Source organism: Thamnophis sirtalis, unplaced genomic scaffold, assembly GCF_051295495.1.
Source record: "Thamnophis sirtalis isolate CommonGarterSnake01/CBP01778 unplaced genomic scaffold, rThaSir2_p1.2 scaffold_7, whole genome shotgun sequence".
In the NCBI taxonomy this organism is placed as follows: domain Eukaryota; kingdom Metazoa; phylum Chordata; class Lepidosauria; order Squamata; family Natricidae; genus Thamnophis; species Thamnophis sirtalis.
In genome coordinates, this window is record NW_028261387.1 from 28,648,572 (window position 1) to 28,673,706 (window position 25,135).

The window sequence follows — 25,135 nt, forward strand, 5'->3', positions numbered from 1 at the left end:
TTCAAAACATTACTCCTATGAATTAATTAAAATTGGCCCAAGTGATGAGTTTGGGTGGTATAAGTCAGCTTTGATCTGAAAATTTGAGATTCAAAGAGGATATGATTCATTTTGAGTTTACAGTTCAAGATGCAACTAGGAACTAATTTGTCTGGGCCATGTGAAAATGGTGGGATGGGAGGGATCCGTAAGCTTCCTTCATGTTTTTTTCCCCCTGAGTAATGTCAGGGCCTCAAGAAAACACCCATTTGACTCAAATTCGTATTTCCTGAGACCATATAGCTATTATTTCAATTTTTTTTAGAAAACATTGATTCTACCAAGTTGCAGTCAGTGTGTTAAAATAAATAATCTCATAGAGTAGTTGGGTTGAACCAATGCAGAAACTATTCTATATATCCAAGATTGTGAACCTATGGCACATGTGGCACACGTAGCCATATTTCTTAGCACGCATGCGCACACTGGCCAGCTGATTTTTCACTCTTCCAGCAGGGTGTGGTTGGCCATTTTCACCCTCCCCAGGCTTCAGGAAAGCCTCTGGAGCCTGGGGAGGAGTTGTGCACACATACACAGGTTTGTGTGTGTGCCATGTGTACAAGTGCAGGTAGGCAGGGAGATTGAGTGCATACATGCTCAATTTTGGCATGCCATAAGAAAAAGGTTCACCATCACTGCTATTCACCATTAAAAATCTTGAGAAAACGAAGATATTACTGAAGACCAAAGAGCTTATTATTTACTTTTCTAGTCTGAAAAGCTTTTTACCATGGGTCATTGTCTGGCTATCCAACCATACTACTCTAATCTCTTTCACTTTTCTCCACCTACAGAAGTAAAACTGTGACATTTGAGATTCTGTAGAATCCAAATGCACAAGATAAGTCTAGTAGATCTCTGCACTGCCTACACATCTTCAAAATGATTCAAAGGTGACTTGTTTGATTTCAGCTGATTCAAAGCTTTGAAATTTGGGATTTGAAGGACAAATGGCAATTGGTGATCAGTTTGTGGAATGACTAATTTTCACTACATAGGGATTTAAAAATGAGCTTCCATATTCTTTTTTCAGGTAGAACAGCCATAGGAATAAAAGTTGCTCTTTTACATTAACCCATATTCTGGTGATTTCATAGTTAAGCTAGTGCAATAAACTGTATGACAAATTTGTTTCAGAATGCTGCATAATCCAAAGAAACAATAGGTTTACTTTAAGGTGGTGCAGTGGTTAGAATGGAGTCTTGCAGGCTGACTCTGCTCACTGCCAGGAGTTTGATCCTGATGGACCCAAGGTTGACTCAGCCTTCCATCATTCCGAGGTCAATAAAATGAAGACCCAGATTGTTTAGAAAAATGCGCTCTGTAAACCACTTAGAGAAGGCTGTACAGTACTGTGAAACAGTGTATAAGTACTATTGCTATTAAGGAGTTTTGTGTTTGCACTTCCTCATGCTCTGAAGCACTTTTCAAAAGATGCAGAGTTTGTGACATCTATTTTGTACTATTCTTAATTCAGGGACAGTGAATCTTTTGCTATTTCAGTGGCACTCCTGAACAGGACAGAAGTAATATTAGCCAAGTAGCCAAAGAGTTAATCAGATGGAGATGTGAAATCAAGGATCATTTTAAAATCTCAATAAGAGTAGTTGCCTTGGGGATCACAGTGTGCTAAACCACAAGATAAAAAGGCCTGACAAAGATTATTGACACTTTTACCTTTTAATGAGAAGCTTGGATTGATTGGGTTGCCTTTCAGCTCTGTTCAGTGTGCCTGGTTTTTCACCCATGATGTCATGATTAACAGAGTCTGTACATATATAACAGTAGTGTCAAATTTAAATAATTGCAAAATATGAAGATGTGTTAAGCAAAAAATCAATACTCCTGTGAAATGTTGACTTTAGGTTAAGGTTTACACACTCACACTTGCTGAGTAGCATTTTGCATACAAAATCACCCTACCTTCCCTTCCAGGCAATAATTGGAATAAACTTGGTGCTTGATTTATAAGCATGAGCCTCTAGAATAAATTCCATAAAATAATTGTATTTCACACTTAAAGAAGTGTGTGCTGAGAATTTTTCTCCTTAAAAGCTCATGCCATCCACCAATCCAGGTCAGGAAATCTGTGACCCTTAAATCTATTAAACAACAAGTCCCATCACCTGAGCATTGCTTATGCCAGATGGGTCTGGGGTAAAATGTAATCCACCAATTTCTGGAGAGCTATAATCTTTCATCTAATAAATCACAGAAGATAGAGTTGCAATGTACCCCAAATCAGCCAATTCAGAAGTAACCATTGTCAACCATGATCAACTTCTCTCAGCATTGCTAGATTGTAAGTAAGTTCAACAGGCTTTGAAGGACACACTACTTCTATAAAGAATTTTTTAGTGTAGAAAAACTAATGAAGTATTTATGAAAGAATTCCAGTGGGTATGTACGAAATTGCAAGCCCTACTTAGAGAAAATTCAAGGTTTGGATTGTTGCTTTTTTCCCCCCAGAGGGATTTAACAGAGTTGACACAATTTTCTTTTGTGTGGAAAGAATAGTTTCCATCTGTTCCTTATTCTAGTAATGGATAAACCTAGTTTTAGGTTCTTTGCTTCTGGCATTGTGAGAACTATTTCCCACAGTTACCAACTAACTCACCATTAAGTATATAAGAAATCACAGTTTTCTTAATGGTTCAAAAATGTGTCTGGGTGTCATCCTTCATTCTTAAAAATTTCTAGTTAATATCTAACTAGAATCCTGCCTAATTCTATCATTCTTTTTCACTCAAAATACAATGTTAAATAAAAATAAAAATACATTCCTAAATAAAACAAAATCCACTATCTTTTGACAACCCTAGAGTAAGTTGATTTAACTTTGGAAATTACACAGCACCAAAACTAATTACTAAAGGCAACCTGCAAACACAATATCTCCAGGGTATCAATTTCTTTGAAAGAAAGTATTGTGGCATTTGCCTCTATTTATAAGCAACTTTTCAAAACTAAATCCATATAACATTGGGGAGATGGTGCTTGCCCAATGAATGAATGCACGGTATGAAAACAATAGTATGAATGCTTCAACTTACTTGAGAATATGGAAGCATGAAGTATATGAACTTCAACCCTTCCTTTTTAGATATGAATTTATATGAATTTTGTGTTACAGGCTATGTAGCTAATTCCATTCTTTAAAATGGTCTCATATATATGCTAATGGGAGTAACAAACCCAATTTAACACAGAGCATGGCTAACCAGGTTGGTGCAATTCTTTAACTCTTTTATGTATATTCAGAAAACTCATTTGAGAATAATGTATGGAGGATGAAAATCTGAAAAGGGATAAATCTGAGTGACTAATCTCTGTGATCACCCTTTATCATCAAAAGTCCTGGTCATAGTTCTGATTTGAAGTATATCTAACTGAACTAACTTAAAAGACTCCTATTATTTTTCTTTCCCATTCAATGTATGTCAGGACTGATATTAGCAAGAACGAAACAATTCAAACCTAATTCCTTTATGGGTCTTTATTACACTTATGAGTAGAATTTTCTTGTACCTTCCATGTGTGTCTCATACATTTGACAAATAATAAAAACAGTCATGAAATGGCCAGTGGTTTGCTACATACAAACATTATATAAGAGAAAATATATATTTTCTATGACCTATAAGAAGGGATGCAGTGGCTCAGTGGTTAAGGCACTGACCTTGTTGATCAGAAAGTCGGCAGTTCGGCTATTCGAATCCCTAGCGTCACGTAACAGAATGAGCTCCTGTTACTTGCCCCAGCTTCTGCCAATCTAGCAGTTTGAAAGCATGTAAAATGCAAGTAGAAAAATAGGGACCACTTTGGTGGGAAGGTAACAGCGTTCCGTGTACCTTCAGCATTTAGTCCTGCTGGCCACATGACCACGGAGACGTCTTTAGACAGCGCTAGCTCTTTGTCTTTAAAACGGAGATGAGCACTGTCTCCTGGAGTCAGGAATGACTAGCACATATGTGCGAGGGGAACCTTTACCTTTATGCAGTGAAGACCACATTGAAATATATTATTTTGGAAAGCTTTTGAGTTCTTATATATATTCACAGTGTTTAGAATTAAAGATTGAGTACATTATAAACAGCTGTGGGAATAAAATGAGTAAAAAAACACTGTACCATATGAAATAATTTATTTTCAGCTTTAGGTTTAACTTTTCTAATCGATTAAAAGGGTCTGCAAGTTAAACGAGGAACTCAAAGTTCACCTTATGTTCCTTGGTGGTGACATTTAAAACAAAAACTTTTCCAAAGACTTAGCAAATCCCAGAAACTTATAAAAGAAGATAGTCAATGACACTTTAATAAATCAGACAATTCAATGTTTAAGTATTCTAAGATGTAATATAAATGACCCTGCTATGGTTTATGTTTTTGACATTCAAAGGAAAGTGTATGCTTCCAGAGAATAAAAGAAGCATGGAGGCATACGTGAATAAAGTTAGTGATTCATCAGAAAATTGCCAATAATCACATATCTTATATAGTCATCTTAGTCCTTGTTAGCCCTTGTTAGTCCTTGTTCTTGTCCAAGGGCTTCTTTAAAAGCTATCAGGTAGATCAAAAATCTGGTGGCTCATGCAGTGGTGGGTTTCCCAGGTTTACTCAAGCTAGGCTTTACATGGCACAGGGCTGGGTTATCTCCCTCTACAATTATCTATACATCATCCCAGATTAGATAGAGAGGTCATGCTCCTAGTTCTGTTCCTTAAGTACAGGTAGTCCTTGACTTACAACAGTTCATTTAGTGACCATTCAAAGTTACAATGGCACTGAAAGTAGTGAATTATGACCATTTGTCATACTTATGACAATTGCAGCATCACCATGATCACATCATCAAAATTTGCTTGGGAACCGACTCATATTTATGATGGTTAAAGTGCCCTGGGGTCATGTGATCCCCTTTTGCGACCTTCTGACAAGCAAAGTCAATGGGCAAGCCAGATTCACTTAGCAGCTGTGCTACTGACTTAACAACTGCAGTGATTCATTTATCAACTGTGGCAAGAAAAGTCATAAAATAGGGCAAAACTCACTTAACAACTGTTTCACTTAGCAACATAAAATTTGGGCTCAACTGTGATTGTAAGTCAAGGACTACCTGTATTGCCATTTATGGGATCTGGCAAATGTGACAGCACCCTATCCCCTTGAAATTTGGCAGTTCCTCTCCTATCTTAGTCATCTGAAAAGCAGTTAGCACCTAGCTTTTTTCCTCAGGTGCTAGGATATGAGGTGGATGAGAGGGTTTAATGAAGGACTGCATGTGGAAACTTAACCTTGGTTCCAGATTTTGAATATTTAACAGATTAAATAGATTTTATAGATTTAATAGTATTATGTTGTTTTATTATTGATAGTGTTTTATTAATTAATTGGAAGCCATCCAGACTTCAATATTAGATGGATGACTATATAAATGTTTTAAGAATGGAATGGAATGGAATAAAATAGAAGAGAAGAGAAGAGAATAAACAGAGTTGGAAGGGACCTTGGAAGACTTCTAGTCCAACCCCCTGCTTAGGAAGGAAACCTTACATTAATTCAGAGAAATGGTTAGCCTATATCTTCTTGAAAACTTCCAGTGTTGGAACATTCACAACTTTTGGAGGCAAGTCTTTCCACTGATCAATTGTTCTGTCAGGAAATTTCTCCTTAGTTCTAGGTTGCTTCTCTCCTAAATAAATGAAATGTTAGAATTTTCTCATGTCGTATAGTATATAAATTACCTCTCTCATTCACTCTTTAGATTATATTGGTATAGTTAGGCCAGTGGTGGGTTGCAGGCGATACGCCCCGGTTTGGGTGTACCGGAGCCTGCCTGGAGCACCGGGTACCATTTCAGTATGATGCTCCAGAGGACCCGCCCGCCCGCTCACAATCCTTACCTGTCTTTAAAGCCTTTGGCACTTCCATGCATGTGCATGGCACATACAGCACATGCGCAATGCTATGCCAAGCAGCTGGAGCGTCACAGAGGCTTGCGGAGGTGTCGCTGAAAGGTAAGACCCATGTGCACGCTGCACACATGTGCATGTGCTCCATGCACATCCATGTGGAGGACGTCGGTCCCCCTTGCAATCGTACTGGTTGCAACGGGATCCAGAACCCACTACTGAGCTAGGCACTGATGTGTGTCTTTTCATCTCCCCTCCTTTTTGCTTTTTTTGGGGGGGTAGCAATATGGATTTATAAATTTAATTTATAAATTAAATGCCAGAGTTTTATAAGGCTGATCTCAAGATTTAAAAAAAACTAGAAACAAAGTTTTGTAATATATGTTGTTGGTAACATCTATCATTAGAATTGTCAAAAGGCAACGAAACATCTAAGTTACAACATTGCTTTAAAAATGTACCTTCAGTATGAAGCATAAAACTTGTAAGAAATATTCTCTCTGACCTTAACCGATGATCCACTTAATTTATGCCTTTGAGCACAAAGGTTGATAGCCGTTATTTTTAATAATAATCTTCTGAGACACAGATGCACAGTGAACATAGAACTGGTTTCCCCAAAGGGATTTTCCACCTGTCTTACACGAACTAAAGTAATATATAGACATTTGGGACCTATGCTTCACTTTCCGTCATGAAAGTGAATCCAGAAAGTTAGAAAATGTATCTCTGGACTTAATACTAAAAAAGCATGGAATATTTTTTCTTAAAGAAATATCCAACATTTCATTATTATTTCAGTGACAGCTTTGTTTTCCTTCGTTGGTAATATGGTTGGCCCTATTAAGTATAATTTTTATTATTTATGGCCCCGAATTTAGGACAAGTTAGAAATCAGGAGTTATTTTCACTTTTAGTCTTCCAAATTCAAATGTGGATTTTATTATCCATTTCTCTAAGTATGAATTTAACTCTCCCCCCCCAAAAAAAATTGAACTCAGAATTATTTGATGTGTTTTCCTAATGAATATTTCTGTATGTTTAGTCATTTATCTAGCACAGAACTACCTTTACTGAAGCTAATTTTAATCATGGCAGGACAATGCTAATGAAATAACTTGACTGAGAATTGAATATTTGAAAGATGTCTCTTGAAGCAAGCATAAAATCGATGTATATTCAGATATGGGTCGGATTTTACAGATAATTAAACTTAGCTTGTAATTTATGGACCAAGAGCAGGAAACAGTAAATAGAGGATAACTTAATCTGTGATGGCCCAACATTTTGATGTATGTAGTCCTTACCAAATCTAGCATGTGAAATTGGTATATGTAAGTCTATGGAAATTCTCAGGAATCCAGATCATGGTTGTGCCAAAGGTGCTTTTTCAAAAGGCAACTGGACTTTGTTTTTTTTCTTTGAAGACATTCAAAGAAAGAAACCTTATCAGTGGTGGGGTTCAAATAATTTAACAACCAGTTCTCTGCCCTAATGACCAGCTGGGTAAGCGTGGTAAGCGAAATGAGATTTCTTCCAACAACTTGTTCTCTGAACTGCTTAGAAAGTTAACAACCGGTTCTCCTGAATAGGTGCAAACTAGCTGGATCCCACCACTGGTCCTCATCCAAGAAGATTTTGGATCAGAAGTAAAAAAAGGAAAAAACAAACTCCAGTTGCCTTTTGAAAAAGCACCTTTGATAGATGCAAGGAATTGAGTTCCCTGATGTAGATAGCTCCATATGGACTTAGAACAGAATGTAACAGTATAACAGAATTTAAAGGGACCTTGGAGGTTTTCTAGCCCAACCCCTGCTTGGGCAAGAAACTCTATACTATTTCAGACAAATGGTTGTCCAACCTCTTCTTAAAAATTTCCAATGTTGGAGCATTCACAACTTCTGGAAGCAAGTTGTTCCACTGATTAATTGTTCTAACTGTCAGGAAATTTCTCCTTAGTTCTAAGTTTTTTCTCTCCTTAATTAGTTTCCATCCATTGCTTCTTGTCCTGCCCTCAGGTGCTTTGGAGAATAGCTTGACTCCCTCTTTGTGGCCACCCACTTCTTAGACTTGAATTTTCTAGCTTTCTTTCTGAAGGTTCAGAAATAATCCCAATAAATCCAAATAACAGCAGCAACACATACTTAGTCATTTACATGCTGTGGTTGGAATTTGCCACAATCTTAATCAATAATACCGTTTTCACCTTTTCCAAATTCAAGCAGAGTGATCCAGAAAGAGTGTATTACCTGAAACCTGATGCTATATTAATGAGTGTTTAACTCACCTTCTCAAGTTAGCGGTAGATGATATCTGTCATGTGACAGATTTTTCTGGTTTATTTAGCTCTGCATTTCATATCCCAAAATTCATCTAGTTGCTGTATTTAGGATCATTTGAGCAAGAGAAAATGTTCCTTTTCATGACTAAAAGTAGCTGCAGACACTATTGAACATGGGTTGGGACAATGTTTTGATTTCCCCCCTCCTCCTTCTATTTAAGGGTAGTTAAGCATCAAAGTCAAATGAGTAGATTGGAAACTGTTCAGCATTTTGAAAGCAGAATTGTAAGTTAATTGCATATAAGATTAAATTTTCAATGGAGGAAAACACATGACTATAAATCAATGAGTATTAATGCACAGAAGTGCTTTACCTAATACATGACTTTTAAGAACAAAATCTATTGTGCAGTAATAAAACAAGCCAATGAAGTAGAACAGAGTTGTGAAAGATTTGAGCAGAGGAAAAATGCACCATAGTTCTGAATTTATGGTTTGACAGAGTCCAGATAAGGAAGCCATAGAATTTATGCTAATAAAAGATAAGACCATAGACACAAAAGGAAGAAAAATTAAAGTTTGAGGAAAATAGCTTCCCTGATTGTCTCTTGCTAATAGGAAGGAGTTGGTTGGTAGATGAGAAAACTCTCACCCATACAAATTTTAACAAAACATTACAGCAAACAATCCATTTAATATACTGCACGTTGATGAGAACCAAATCTGAATCAGACTAAATCAGCCTGGCTCAACACAAAGGAATAGGTTGCTGAATTTGCAACAATGCATACCCTTCTATAATTATTTCTATCATATAGAATTAAAGAAGATTAACACAGAGCAGCCAGTTTCCGCCAGATTGCTATATTATTATGCACACAATGTTGTGGGTCTTCATATAGGCTACATTTGTCAAAATAAATGTACTTGCTTTCAAGCACCAGTGAATCAGAGGAAGCAGGAGGCAGTGAAAGCCCCTTTATGCTCACTTGATTTCAGTTTAGTAGCAAAGACTTAAATATATATCATAAAGTAATTTCTCTCTTGACCGGTGCAAGTCAGAAAATCAGTGATTCTTTAGAGGTGGTTGGATTCCAATCCCATCTGTCCCAGCTTCCATGGACAATGCTCAGGGCTGATAAGAACATGAGGTATCTCGAGTGGATTCACACTCTTATAGCATGGAAAGGATAACTCTTCAGAGATAGCCAAAGCTTTGGACTACTGTGGACATCAAGAGAGTGTTTGCTTAATCTGCAGTGCCATGGTTCTTTTAATAACAATTTATTGAACAAGGCACAATTTGTTGGATTTTTAATAAGGCAAAGCTAGAAATCATAATTTACAAACTATAGTGAGACAGTTTGGTCTAGCAGTTAAGGCATCAGGATAGAAATCAGGAGACTGTGAGTTCAAGTCAGGGGTGAGCTTCAAAAATTTTAGGAAGGGGTTCTCTGCCCAGATGCGGGGTGGGTGTGGCCTAGTCGGCCTCCTGCACCACAGTAGGGGCGGTGTGTGTGTTTGTGGCTAAGGCTTGTTCTTGAGCTGCCAAAATAAAGCCTTCTGTTTCTTTTTTTCAGTGCTCCTGATCTTAACCAGTTCCAAGTTAGCTTTTGGTCAGCTTTGTCTTCAATACTTTTCAAGTATTGGCTATGCATAGCTTTGCTTTTCCAATTTTCAGCTCGCTTCACAATTACTTCTTTCTTATAGTCAGCTTTTGACTTAGTTGTCTTTAAAAGGCCTTCTTTATTTACTTCCTTAATCATTGGTTCTTCACTTTTCTGGTTGTAATCATTATAGCTGTGTTTTTCTTCTTCCACAGTCTGTTTTACTTGTAGGAGTCCTCGACCACCCTCTGTTCTTGGTAGATATAATTGGTCAACATCACTTTTAGGGTGCAAAGCATGATTCATTGTCCTAAGCTTCCTTGTTTTTCTGTCCAAATTGTCCAACTCCATCTGGGTCCAGTCAATTATTCCTGCAGAGTATCGAATCACAGGTATAGCCCAGGTATGGCTTTTATGATGTTTCCTCCACTCAATTTGGACTTTAATACCTTGTGAATTTGTCGAATGTACTTGGCTAAAGTTAATTCCTTGACTTTATTATGCATTAAGTCAGAGGCCTCTAAAATCTCCAAGTACTTGTAGTTATTATTTTTATTGTTGTTGTTGTTGTTGTTGTTGTTGTCATCACAACAACAGAATTGTGTCACAGCAGCCAGTTGTTTCACTGGATTTGGCATTCATTACTAGTCGGGCCCCACCCAGGGGCCTAGGACGTCGTAATGTATTTTTGTAATATGCGTGCAGTTCCAAGCAGTGCAGCTTTTTGCATTTGACTGATGGTGATTTTGTCAATTTTTAACTTTTTAATTGTAATTCCAGTGCTTTTGGAATAGCACCCAGTGTGCCAATTACCACTGGAATTACCATTGCTGGTTTGTGCCATAGTCGTTGAATTTTGATTTTTAAGTCCTGGTATTTCGCGATTTTTTCATGTTCCTTCTCGGCGACCCTGCTATCACCTGGTATTGCGATGTCTATGATTGTGACCTTATTTTTCTCAACCAGTGTGATGTCTGGTGTATTACGCAGCAGTATTTTGTCCGTTTGTATACGGAAATCCCACAAGATCTTGACCATCTGATTTTCGGTGACTTTTTCAGGATGATGTTCCCACCAGTTTGTTGCTGTTTTAATATTATAATTTTTGCATACATTCCAATGGATCATTTGTGCTACTGAATTGTGCCACAATTTATAATCAGTTTGCGCATTTTTTTTTACAACAGCTGAGTATGTGATCAACAGTTTCTTTGCAAAGTCTGCATTTGGCATCATCAGAGGATTTTTCGATTTTGGCCTTAATGGAATTTGTGCAGATAGCTTGTTCTTGCGCAGCCAGGATTAGTGACTCTGTTTCTTTCTTTAATGTACCTGTTGTTAACCATAACCTAGTTTGTTCACTGTCCACTTTATCCTTTATTTTTTCCAGAAATTGGCCATGCAGTGCTGCCAACTCTCCATTCTTGATTTTATCACATCTTTTCTGTATTCTTGTTTCGTCTGTTGGGCCTTCAGTATCACCACGTGGATGTAAACTGTAGTGCATTGTCATTAGTTTCCTGGTTTTTCGGTCCAAAAGGTCCAAATCAGCTTGTGTCCAGTTAACTATACCAGCTGTGTATCTTATAACTGGTATTGCCCAGGTATTTATGGCCTTGATTGTGTTTCCACCATTCAATTTAGATTTCAAAATTTTTCTAACTCTGTTGGTGTACTCTCGCCTGACAATAGTTTTTACTTCTCCATGCTTGATGTTATCCAACTGCAGAATGGCCTTGATTGTGTTTCCACCATTCAATTTAGATTTCAAAATTTTCCTAACTCTGTTGGTGTACTCTCGCCCGACAATAGTTTTTACTTCTCCATGCTTGATGTTATCCAACTGCAGAATGCCTAAGTATTTGTAGGCTTCATTTTCTTTGCATTTAATTAATTGGCCATTGGGCATTTCAATTCCCTCACATACAGTGATTTTGCCCCTTTTTATGGATACAGTTGTTGTTGTTGTTGTTGTTGTTGTTATTATTATTGTACAATTGTATCACAGTGGCCAGTTGTTTCGCCGGAATTATTATTATTATTATTATTATTATTATTATTATTATTATTATCATTATCATTATCATTATCATTATCATTATCATTATCATTATCATTATCATTATCATTATCATTATCATTATCATTATCATTATCATTATCATTATCATTATTATTATTATTATTATTATTATTATTATACAATTGTATCACAGCGGCCAGTTGTTTCGCCGGATTTGGCATTGGTTACTAGTCGGGCCCCACCCAGGGGCCTAGGACGTCATAACGTATTTTCGTAATATGCGTGCAGTTCCAAGCAGTGCGGCTTTTTGCATTTGACTGATGGTGATTTTGTCAATTTTTAACTGTTTTAAATGTAATTCCAGTGCTTTTGGGATAGCACCCAGTGTGCCAATTACCACTGGAATTACCACTGCTGGTTTGTGCCATAGTCGTTGAATTTCGATTTTTAAGTCCTGGTATTTTGCGATTTTTTCATGTTCCTTCTCGGCGACCCTGCTATCACCTGGTATTGCGATGTCTATGATTGTGACCTTATTTTTCTCAACCAGTGTGATGTCTGGTGTATTATGCGCCAGTATTTTGTCGGTTTGTATACGGAAATCCCACAAGATCTTGACCATCTGATTTTCGGTGACTTTTTCAGGCTGATGTTCCCACCAGTTTGTTGCTGTTTTGATATTATAATTTTTGCACAAATTCCAATGGATCATTTATTATTATTATTATTACACAATTGTATCACAGCGGCCAGTTGTTTCGCCGGATTTGGCATTGGTTACTAGTCGGGCCCCACCCAGGGGCCTAGGACGTCATAACATATTTTCGTAATATGCGTGCAGATCCAAGCAGTGCGGCTTTTTGCATTTGACTGATGGTGATTTTGTCAATTTTTAACTGTTTTAAATGTAATTCCAGTGCTTTTGGAATAGCACCCAGTGTGCCAATTACCACTGGAATTACCACTGCTGGTTTGTGCCATAGTCGTTGAATTTATTATTATTATTATTATTATTATTATTATTATTATTATTATTATTATTATTATTGTTATTGTTGTTGTTGTTGTTGTTGTTGTTGTTGTTGTTGTTGTTGTTGTACAATTGTATCACAGCGGCCAGTTGTTTCGCCGGATTTGGCATTGGTTACTAGTCGGGCCCCACCCAGGGGCCTAGGACGTTGTAACGTATTTTCGTAATATGCGTGCAGATCCAAGCAGTGCGGCTTTTTGCATTTGACTGATGGTGATTTTGTCAATTTTTAACTGTTTTAAATGTAATTCCAGTGCTTTTGGAATAGCACCCAGTGTGCCAATTACCACTGGAATTACCACTGCTGGTTTGTGCCATAGTCGTTGAATTTCGATTTTTAAGTCCTGGTATCTTGCGATTTTTTCATGTTCCTTCTCGGCGACCCTGCTATCACCTGGTATTGCGATGTCTATGATTGTGACCTTATTTTTCTCAACCAGTGTGATGTCTGGTGTATTATGCGCCAGTATTTTGTCAGTTTGTATACGGAAATCCCACAAGATCTTGACCATCTGATTTTCGGTGACTTTTTCAGGCTGATGTTCCCACCAGTTTGTTGCTGTTTTAATATTATAATTTTTGCACAAATTCCAATGGATCATTTGTGCTACTGAATTGTGCCGCAATTTATAATCAGTCTGCGCGATTTTTTTACAGCAGCTGAGTATGTGATCAACAGTTTCATCAGCTTCTTTGCAAAGTCTGCATTTGGCATCATCAGAGGATTTTTCGATTTTGGCCTTAATAGCATTTGTGCGGATAGCTTGTTCTTGCGCAGCCAGGATTAGTGACTCTGTTTCTTTCTTTAATGTACCTGTTTTTAACCATAACCAAGTTTGTTCACTGTCCACTTTATCTTTTATTTTTTCCAGAAATTGACCATGCAGTGCTTTGTTCTGCCAACTCTCCATTCTTGATTTTATCACATCTTTTCTGTATTCTTGTTTTGTCTGTTGGGCCTTCAGTAGATTTTTGTTCTTTACTTCGATTAATAGATGTTCTTGAGTGTCTTTTAAATAATCAGCCAGTGCATGTTTTTCTTCTTCAACTGTTTGCTTCACTTGTAATAATCCTCTGCCACCTGATTTTCGGGGCAGATACAGTCTATCAGTATCACCACGTGGATGTAAACTGTAGTGCATTGTCATTAGTTTCCTGGTTTTTCGGTCCAAAAGGTCCAAATAAGCTTGTGTCCAGTTAACTATGCCAGCTGTGTATCTTATAACTGGTATTGCCCAGGTATTTATGGCCTTGATTGTATTTCCACCATTCAATTTAGATTTCAAAATTTTCCTAACTCTGTTGGTGTACTCTCGCCTGACAATAGTTTTTACTTCTCCATGCTTGATGTTATCCAACTGCAGAATGCCTAAGTATTTGTAGGCTTCATTTTCTTTGCATTTAATTAGTTGGCCATTGGGCATTTCAATTCCCTCAGATGCAGTTATTAATTATTATTATTATTATTATTATTATTATTATTATTATTATTATTATTTATAACTTTCTGTCCTAGAAGATTGGAATGGGGTGGTTTTTCCACAACAACAAAGAACTTCAGAGAAAAAGTATTTAAAATGTACAAAGTAAACTGTCAAAGATTATTTTCTTAATTAATGGTAAGCTGGAATTTGTTGATGTATGAGCATACAAAATTGGTGACTCAAAAGAATACTGTACGTCGTACTTTTTGGAGTACAAGATGCCCCTTTTTGTCTCAAAAAGAGGGTGCAAATCTGGGTGCATCTTATACACTGAATACAGCATTTTTGCCCCCCCCCCGAAACTCTGTCCCCTTCACCTAATTGGCTGTGCATAGCCTTTAGGAGGCTTCCAGATCGCTCCTGGTGGCTGGAGAGGGCAGAAATGAGTAAAAAACGGGTCGTTTTTTGCTTCCCCCCCCCCAGGAGCACTCTATAAGCCTCCTAAAGGCTATTCATGCCCTTTTTTTGACAAAAAATGGTCCCGTTTTCATGAAAAACAGGCCATTTTGTGGAGGTCTGCAGAGTGCAAAAACTTTTTTTAAAAATTGCCTCTTCAAAATCTTGGTGCATCTTATACTCTAAAAATACAGTATTTTTCTGAAAGACATAAATCCTTGTAGCACTTTCAGGTCCTATTTTATAGGTTAGAAAGGCTATATTTTGAGAAGGTGTCTGGTATCTTTGGGTAATTAGGACTTGATGTCTTAGGGCTGTGATGGCAAACCTATGGCACATGTGCCACAGGTGACAGACAGAGCCCTCTCTGTGGGCACGTGAGCCATCACCCCAGCTCAGCTTCACTGTGCATGCATGCGTGCCTCCTGCCAGCCAGCTGATTTTCGGGTCTCTGCTGCACATGTGGGGGGGGGAGATACAGGAGACACCCGTGCCTGTGCTGGGGGGACGGGATCAGGCATGCATGCATGGGGGAGGGGGGAGTGCAGGGGTGTGTGGCACCCCACTGCAACCTATTTTTACTCCCAAGAGGCTGCAGGGAGTCATACTAGGCCCAAAATGAGTGGAGGGGGTCACACGTGCATTGCGTTATGGGTGTGGGGGGCACTTTTGGCACGCAATGACAAAAAGTTTAACCCTCACTATCTTAGGGCATTTCTATATTACAGTCAAAATCTGCTTGATCTCCATATGTAAACTACTGGGAATGAAGCCAGTTTCTTCCCCTTGGACCATGGTGAGAAGATGAGATGTCCACTTATCAAGGCCTCTGATCAGTGGATTCTCCTCCTACTTTATCCCTCCACTACTCCTGGGAAACAAGCACCAATCATTTTCCATGCAGGGGTTTTTGAGAAAAGAGAATTTCCACTGGTAGATCTTTTTTATAAGCTCCTCTCCAATAGCTCTTCCTTATACCTGATAGTTCTACATCAGTTGCCGGCATTGTTTTACTATTTTTCCTGTCTCTTATCAGTTAAGAAAGCAAGAATCACAGAAGTTTTATTTAAGGATTGTAATGCCAAGAATTAGGGAAGAATACAGAAATCTGAGAAAAAAAGATAGGAGTCCTCTGTCTTCCTTTATTAGCAGTTTCATTAATAACAGAAACTCTCTGAAGCTTTTGAATTTCTTTCCCCCCCAAGATGTTTGCATTTTGGGCCAAAGACTCTTTGATAACTCAGTAAGGATTTCTGCCATCTGCTGTTTGTATCTAGAGAGATCCTTCCTTCACCATCAGCCTCAACACAATTTCTCGCAGGCTAAGGAGAAACTGGCAGGACGCCTGTCAATTTGATTTGATTAAAAAGAAAGAAATGTTTCAGGATGACACCGCTGAACTAGTGGTGGGATTCAATTATTTTTACTTCCAATTCTGTGGGTGTGGTTTGGTGGCCGTGGTAAGGCTTGGTGGGTGTGGCTTGATGGGTGTGGCAGGAGAAAGATACTGTAAAATCCCCATTCCATCCTGATCAGCTGGGACTCAGGAGGCAGAGAATAGATGGGGACGGGTCAGTCAGAGGTGGTATTTACCGGTTCTCTAAACTACTCAAAATTATTATATTTATATTAGGTTGGAAGGAGAACCTAGTTTTAAAAAAAGGGTATCATTTTAGCAGTCCACAAGTTAGGGTAACCTGGTTGTGCAGGTTAGTTGCTAGCATCATCTTTGTCACCTCTGGTTGTATAGTGTACATTGCCTAGAACTAATACGATGTCTAGAACTGCCTTTGGTGAGATTGGTGGCATATAAATTTAATAAATAAATACATAAATTGCAAGAAGAAAAAGGGCAGGGCTCACGTCACCATGCTGCCTGCAAGGTTGCTGGCATCACAGGTCTGTATACTGTGTGTGGAAGTTTCTGGGTTGACTTTTGGACTTCTTGACTTTGGACCTTTTGAACTAATCTTTTTTGCCCCAAGCTTAATATTATTTGCATTTTTTTAATAACTATCTTTGGCTGTCTTCATGCCCTACTCCTTTTTTTTTTGTTCCAATTTTGAGCTGCCTCTTGAATAAGACTACGGATTATTTTTCTGGTACTGGCCATGCTGGCCAGCTCAGAAGATCTTAAAACAACATGGTTGGATTTCCATGCTATGCTTAATTTTGGTTTATCAAACTGATAATTTGGTTAATTAATGTTCACTTGGCATAATATGTACTTAAAGAGGCAGAGTTCACAAAAAACAGTGATCTAGATTATCACAGGACATCCTTCCTTCTGCACTAAGATTTCCAATATTATTTTCTCTGGTTGTGGAAAACCATCAATTCTTTTCCTTCTCATTAGAGAGCTCTGTGAAACTAATAAGCATCTAGCTGTGAAGTCACCTAAAAGGGGAAACCATAACATTCTATATGAAGATAAAATCTTTTTAAAATTAATTGTGGCCAGGGACTTACTTTTGTGCAAGAAAATTATATTTAGGTTTTTGATTACTTCTATTTTGTTTATCTCCTTTTCTAAACTGTATTTGGCTTGCTGAGCTTTTGTAAAATGCAGAACCTAAATGGAACCCAGAAAATGATGTGCTTTAAGAAAAGGAATAGCTCAAAATCCACTCTGTGCCAAGTAGCTGCAGACCTCAGAAGGTTATTAGAAAGGCAGATTTAAAATGATTGGGAAGCGTATTACATGCTTGAAATGAAAGATAAATATAATTCCTGCAAATAAAAATCCTTTCTCCATCCCAAAGAGGTAATTAGAAATCAGGGATTTTTAATGGTAAATTCAAGGGGAGAAAAGGGACACAAAGCACTAGTCCCTAAAGATCATTTACAGATGTGTGCTACCAGATATGTTGGAAGGGTGGTGTAAATAATTATTTTCATGAATTTGTTAGGAGGTTTGTGTGCAAATCAGCCATCATCCTATTTGAGCTTCAAAGGAGGTTTGATTAGATGCAAATTTATGATCTGAAATTTGAAGACAATACGTTAGAAGGTAATAAAATCTTTAACCATAAAGTGGAATAAGAACCCACAAAAAATGCAATTTATTGGATTTGGGATGGGGATGGGTATAGGATCGAACAAATATACTAGCCATGATAAATCATCCCAAACGGTAGGAAACGTAGATCCTCCCAAAATAAGACATCTCAACTGGATACCTTTAAGAGTTTCATCACAATATGCTTTGTAAATATTCCCTATGCATCTTTTTTAAGGCAGAGATACCAGAGATGATGAACAGAAAGCACAGCAACTTCTAAACTGATTTTAGAGAAATATTTGTAGGGGTTGAAATGAGGGGTCCTTGGTGCTCTCTGAGCTTGATTGTTTTCTTGCAGGCTCTCTTTTGCAAACTAGGTAGCATCATTAGTGTTAATAAGTTTCACCAACACTGACAGGACAAGCCAGAATATTCTTTAAAAGTAAGCTCTTACTAAATACTGAAGAGGCTACCCAAGCCCACCATCCACAAGCATTACTAGTAATAACACTACTACTAGGCTTTGTGGCTTGTTGGTGTGGCTTATTGGCAAAGAATGTCTTGCCCTTTGACTTACGTACAGGTTTTTAGAAGTCTGGGAACTCCTGCATTACCACTGTACACACACACACACGTGTGTGTGTGTGTGTGTGTGTGTGTGTGTGTGTGTGCGCACGTGTGTGATTGGGCAATGCAGGAGAAATCTGGTTCACTCCAATTCAATCCATTGGCTCAGTGGTGGTCTGTGCTTGAAACGCAAATATCACTCCTGCCGCCTTGAGTCCAGAAGCAGTTCCATAGGTGGAAGGCATAGACATTTTGGTGAAGTACCGACATTTAGTACTGTAAGGAGCCCCAGACTGCTCCTGAGTGAAAGAATGGAACGCCTGCCAGTTTGAACTGCGGTAATAGAATGTGAGGCAACTGGCAGTTGGAACAGAGTTCTTTTCAGGTGGGGAGGGGGAGTAGAATTCCTTAGCATCAGATCATGTGAATTACTGTATAAGAAATACTAATGATCTGATGGTCATTTCAAAAAATCCTTTCTTAGTGAGCACCTAGAAGCCAAGAGGAACATAAGTGCCAAATGGCAAGTTTCTGGAGATTTCATGATGAGTGAGTGGTACTCAGCTTTTATATATATAGAAGATATATAGTCTCTTTTAAATGACTATATTAACTAGAATAATTTAACAATGAGGTATGTGATCGTATATACATTCTGTGCAAGAAACAGATAAGTGGCAGGGAAAACAGATTTCCCTACCCCACTCCTCAAATTAAATGAGAAAAGTGGACATAATAAATGGAGAACAAAAGTGTTACATGCACCCTTCTTTCTGAATCCAGAATTGCTTGCATTCTGCACCTGATGAAGCTTTTGTATACTTTTCAAGGATAGCACAATGTAGAGTACATTGCAATAGTCCAGTTGGGAGATAACTAGGGCATGAGAGCCTCCCTATCCTAGAAAGAATGTAACTGGTGCACAACATGAATTTGAGCAAAGGCCCTCCTAGCCACAGCTGCCAACTGCTCTTCAAGCAGGAGCCATGAGTCCAGGAGAACCCCCAGTTCATATAGGGTGGTCTGTCAGGGGTAGTGCAACTCATCCAAGACAACAGATGATAATTTCCTGGATACAGAGAGGCCCACCCACGGCCACACCAAGGCACATTGCATTTTGTTTACAATGATTTGCCGCAAGTAAAGGTAAAGGTTCCCCTTGCACATATGTGCTAGTCATTCCTGACTCTAGGGGGCAGTGCTCATCTCTGTTTCAAAGCCGAAGAGCCAGCGCTGTCTGAAGACATCTCCGTGGTCATATGGCTGGCATGACTAAATGCTGAAGGAACATAGAATGCTGTTACCTTCCCACCAAAGGTGGTTCCTGTTCTTCTACTTGCATTTTTTACATGCTTTTGAACTGCTAGGTTGGCAGAAGCTGGGACAAGTAACAGGAGCTCACTCCGTTATGCGGCTCTAGGGATTTGAACCACCAAACTGCCAACATTTCTGATTGACAAGCTCAGCGTCTTAGCCACTGAGCTACTGCGTCCCAGTTTGCCACAAGTAGTTTTTCTTATGCAATTTTTTTCTCAGGATCTGCCATTTATTTTTCTGATCCAAAGTGTGGAAGACCCTGGTTTTAACATAAGGATTTTTTTTAAAAAAATGTATGCAGTGAGAAAATCTGAGATTATATCTCTCACATTCTTATGATCAATATCTGATTATTAAAGGCATATGTGAAACTTTCATTTCTATTTTCCTTTAAGTTGGACAATCTTCATAACAGGTTCTGCACTTTTCATAGCCTCTAAAAATTATGTTATACAAAAGTCATGCTATATATGACTGCAATATTTCTCTGTGTCCTGTACTAGAAAATTAGAATATATACAGGTTTGAAAGTATATCTGTTGTGTGGCGTGATGGAATTAGCTCTACATTAATTAGGATTCTTTCCAGACTGCTATATAAATATTCAAAACCAATTAGCCTTATTATACAAGACAAGGATAAAAGGATCTCTCTTCTGTGTTCTAATTACTTGACTCATAAAGAACTTTATGAACTCACAACATTATATAGGCTATTAACAAACAGGGCTGTGTGTTATTTATTTTATTTGAAAAAGGTTGGATCAAATTCTCTCTCTGAATTGTATCTTTGGAACATTTCATGGCATTCGATTAAATCTGTTTTTTGGACACATTTGAAAACTCTCATTTATCATTGCAGCTCTTCTTTGATAGATAGACAAAATGGGAGCAGGGAGCGCTTTCTGATATTAGCATGAATAACTAGCCATAAATGTTATTATTTCCTTCTTGCCTCTTGGAGCATTTGGGATGGCTGCTTTTTATGTTTCCCTCTTTTTCTAGAGTTTGCTTAGGAAGTCACCTTTGAATAAGGAGAAACAGAAACAAAGAGTCTCAGATCTATGCCATTCTTTCATTTTTCTAAATCATTCCTTCTTGGGTGATTTATCCTCATCTTAATCTATGTCTTTGGCATGGAGCAGCATCAGTGTCCATTTGCTGCACTTCTACAGCTTTTAGGAGCATTGTTTTATTCTGCAAATTGCATTGGATGCCACTTTGCTTCCAAGTCCAATTCAAGGGGTTGGTTGGGACCTATAAAGCCTTATATGGCATGGGGCCAGACTTCCTATGGAACCATCTATGCCCCATTATATCAGCCCATCCCATCCAATCAGGTATGTTGCAGACCCTATCAGTTAAAGATTCCCAACTCACAGGTCTAGGAAGAGAGTCTCCTATCCCTTTGCCCAACCCAGTGGAATATTCCTCCCTGCCTTATGGTGGTGAGCTAGGCCCCCACTCGTCTGGCCTTCCACAAAGAGTTAAATCATGATTCTGCAGCCTCAGTGGACAGCACAGAAGAGCCTGCAGCCATAAAGCTGGTAGTGCCTTGAGAGCCTTCCCTTCATCTTTTAAATTGTTGACAGATTTTAATCATCCTTGACTGCTTCTAAAGTTTAAATTTCTAAATTTTTGATTTTTATATGCTGTTCTTATATTTTAACATTTTATTGTGTATCACCTGGGATTCTTTCTTGAGGGAGATGGGTAGTTCAAAAATGCAAAAGATAAATCAATAAATATTTTGGTAAATATAGTAAAATTGTAGTAAATAGTAAAGAATGCATTTGAATGGCTATGTGCATGTGTGTGTGTGCGTATGTATGTGTATAAAGGTAAGGTAAAGGTTTCCCTCGCACATATGTGCTAGTTGTTCTTGAATGTAGGGGGCAGTGCTCATCTCCGTTTCAAAGCCAAAGAGCCAGCGCTGTCCAAAGACGTCTCCATGGTCATGTGGCTGGTATGACTAAATGCTGAAGGCACACGGAATGCTGTTACCTTCCCATCAAAGGTGGTCCGTATTTTTCTACTTGCATTTTTACGTGCTTTCAGCTGCTAGGTTGGCAGAAGCTGGGGCAAGTAATGGGAGCTCACTCCATTATGTGGCTTCAAACCTCCAAACTGCCAAACTTTCTGATCAACAAGCTCAGCATATTACCCACTGAGCCACCATGTCCCACCATGTATGTGCATAGACACAATTCTGCTTTAGTTTCTTTTACGACTTACCCAAATTCATTCAGACTATAGCAATAGCACTTGGACTTATATACCACTTTACAGTGCTTTACAGCCCTCTCTAAGTGGTTTTTCAAAGTCAGCATATAGCACCCAACAATTTGGGTCCTCATTTTACCCACCTCTGAAGGATGTAAGGCTGAGTCAACCTTGACCTGGTGAAATTCGATCTGCCAAATTGCAGGCAGTCAGCAGTCAGCAGAAGTAGCTGCAGTACTGCACTCTAACCACTGAGCCACCATGGCTCATGATTATGGTTTTAATTAGTCTAAGAAAGAACCCATTAGAACTAAACTTTAAAAAGGATCCAACCATTTGGATGGTTATAATAATCACCAGCACTATCTTATTATTTTTCTATAAATCAAAGACTAATTAAGATATGTCTACCTTCCAGTGTGTGTGTGTCAGTAACAGGAACTTTTCAGACAAGGTCAAAAAACATAAAAATCAAGAACACTGGGATCGAAGCCCCATTGCTTTTTTACAGGTGTCACAGGCATATGGGCCTTTTTGAGGCTGGTAACTGCGTCCAACTTTATAGAAGGCCTTTAGTAGACAGAACAATAAATCAAACCCTGATAGGCTTTGATTTACAGACTGTGTTAAAGTTGGGATCTTCAGGGTTTATTCCAGGCTTTTGAGAGTCTGATAGATGCTTTTGAAAACATCTGTTAGACTTTTGCGTGTGTTACCTGTCTCAAAATGACAGAAAACGATGCCACCAGTTGTTGTTTTTTACCTTAGGAAATTCCAGGAATTTTATCCGGGTCTGTTCATCTCTGAGGCATCACCCTGCTTTAAAAGCAGCCATCTGCCTGTTGTTTGTACCCTTTGGTAAAATGCCTAGACTATTCTGTACAACTTGTTCTATGTGAAGTTCCTCATTGATGTTACCTGCATTTCCAATCACTATTTTAAATTCTTTTTTCACAATGAATTTACATTGAATTTTTTTAGACTTGTTTGGATAGAAATTTGGTGTAAGGTTTGTCCTGAGTGGAACAGTGCCAGGACTGTTTGCTCAATTCAGAACATGCTTCTCTGTTTGGAGACTAACAAAAAGAATAGTACTTTCATAATACTCAAAACAAATCTAGCCTACATTGCTATGATGTGGAAAATATATCTCAAACAGCCACAAACAACATCACAATTTCATGCTCTTTCTAGTAGTAATATTTCATTTAGAAAAGTTTAAATCTATGAAAGTAGGATCTCAAGTCAATAAACTTGAATAAAATATGCATTTATATGTCATCCTTTATTTCAGAATTATAGGGTTGATTGCAATACCTAATTTAATTGTTAAAACTGGGGAGGGTAATGATTTGAAAATCAAGAAACTATTTGCTAGATGAACAAAGATATTTCTGTAGGTCCATGGAGATTTGGTTCAATCTCCAGGAAACATAGGTGATACATCACAATTATTCCTGTCTATGCCTTATATATACGTATTGACTCCATGCAGAATCACAGATAGATGAAAGTGATAAAGTTAGTGAATCTGTTGCCTGCAACTGGTTTCTTTCTCCATTGATATGTATTGCTTGTTAATGTGTATTTGACAAATAGCACTTTGGTTTCTATTTCCTTTTCCCTAATATAGTCATTTGAGGAACTTTATGGAAGGCTCAGTTAAAGTCAAGTCTTTCTTGAAAAGGATGCCTGGAGTGGTTACAGTTCTTTCTTTTCCCACAATGCCATTCCCAGAAAAGAGTAAAATTCTACTTACTTATCTTAGCTATAAACCTATCCACCTCAACAGCAAAGCATATAGTACATTCACACCTTTGCAACTATGGGATATATGCTGAAACTACTAAAAATATAAAGTGTGTGACTAGACCACAATCAAGCCCTTGACATTTCCCCCAAAATAATCATAATAAAAAAGAAAGAAAGGAATTATTTATTCCTTAATGTCATGGGATTGGGAAGAAAATTTTTCTGGCCTTCCCCCACTTAATCTTATTTGTGTGTTATATATAAGCAAAGAAGAGAGTCTTATGTAGGCGAGTATGCCATTTAGGCCACTATCTTATACTCATTTCCTAGGAAGAAGCTATCTAAAATCAAATGAGGCTTATTTTGAGCAGATATTATTATAATAGGATTACATAAACAGAGTGGTTTCTGCAGACAGCATCTTTCCATATAGAACTGTGCACAGAATGTGAGCTGGAAGCATGACACAGGTCTGCAAAAAAATGTTTTTTTCCGAGAGATGTTTTGGTTATTCCACGTAATCTTTATGTTTTTTGCTGCGCTGAATCCGAAAATGACCTCCATTTTGTCATAGGACATCACATTTCCTGACAATGTAGGTAACTATGTTAAATAAGGCAATACCTCAAAGTAAATGGAAATAGATTTATAAAATTAAAGTTTTATTACAATATTTTCATGAAAATAATTTTTTGAACTGAAATGAGCTCACCTACACACACTAAACTTGATTCTTCTTCCTTGTGAGGCTCCTCTTGGTGCATTAACGCTTGTGAGTAGCATCTGGAATGCCTCTCTGAAGCATCCAACAGTAGCCTGCCATCCCTGTAATGCTCCATTTTCCCCGGTATCTCCTTTCCATCTCTTTAATGTCTTGGTGGAATCGTTCACCTTGTTTCTCACTCACAGCTCCCAAATTTTCAGGAAAGTAGTCAAGGTGGGCCTGGAGGAAATGCACTTTCAAACTCATCAGGCAACCTAAAGCTTGAAATGCTTTCAGCATTCTTCCGACGATCTTTTTGTAGTGAGGATCTTTGTTATTGCCTAAAAAATTCTGTATGACTTCTTTAAATGCAATCCACCCTTCTTTTTGAGGATCCATCATGGTATTGACAAACTCTTAATCAACTATAAGCCTTCTAATGTCTGGTACGACAAACACACCTTCCTTCAATTTTGCCTCTGACAGGCATGGAAACTTGGTGACCAAGTATTTGAAGCATTCTCCATCTCTTGGAAGTGATTTTACAAATTGCTTCATCAATCCCAATTTTATGTGGAAAGATGGTAGAAGAACTTTATGGGATGGTACCAAAGTTTCTCAGAGGACATTTTTTTCACCGACTGTTAGCACCCTCGGCTGCCAACTCTTCTTGGTCCAGTGATTTTGTCCGTCTCAGCTGTCCCATAGACTCAGAAAACAAGGGTATTTGGTATACCCAGCTTGTTGACCAAGCAGCATGCACAAAACCTTCAAGTCCCTACACACTTGCCAACCATGGTCT

General features: G+C 38.1%; 1 protein-coding gene across 11 annotated transcripts in view; it reads left to right on the forward strand.

The window, feature by feature from the left end:
• DAB1 (DAB adaptor protein 1) overlaps positions 1-25,135 on the forward strand; it is a 788,454-nt gene that overhangs the window by 310,210 nt on the left and 453,109 nt on the right. The window lies entirely within an intron of this gene.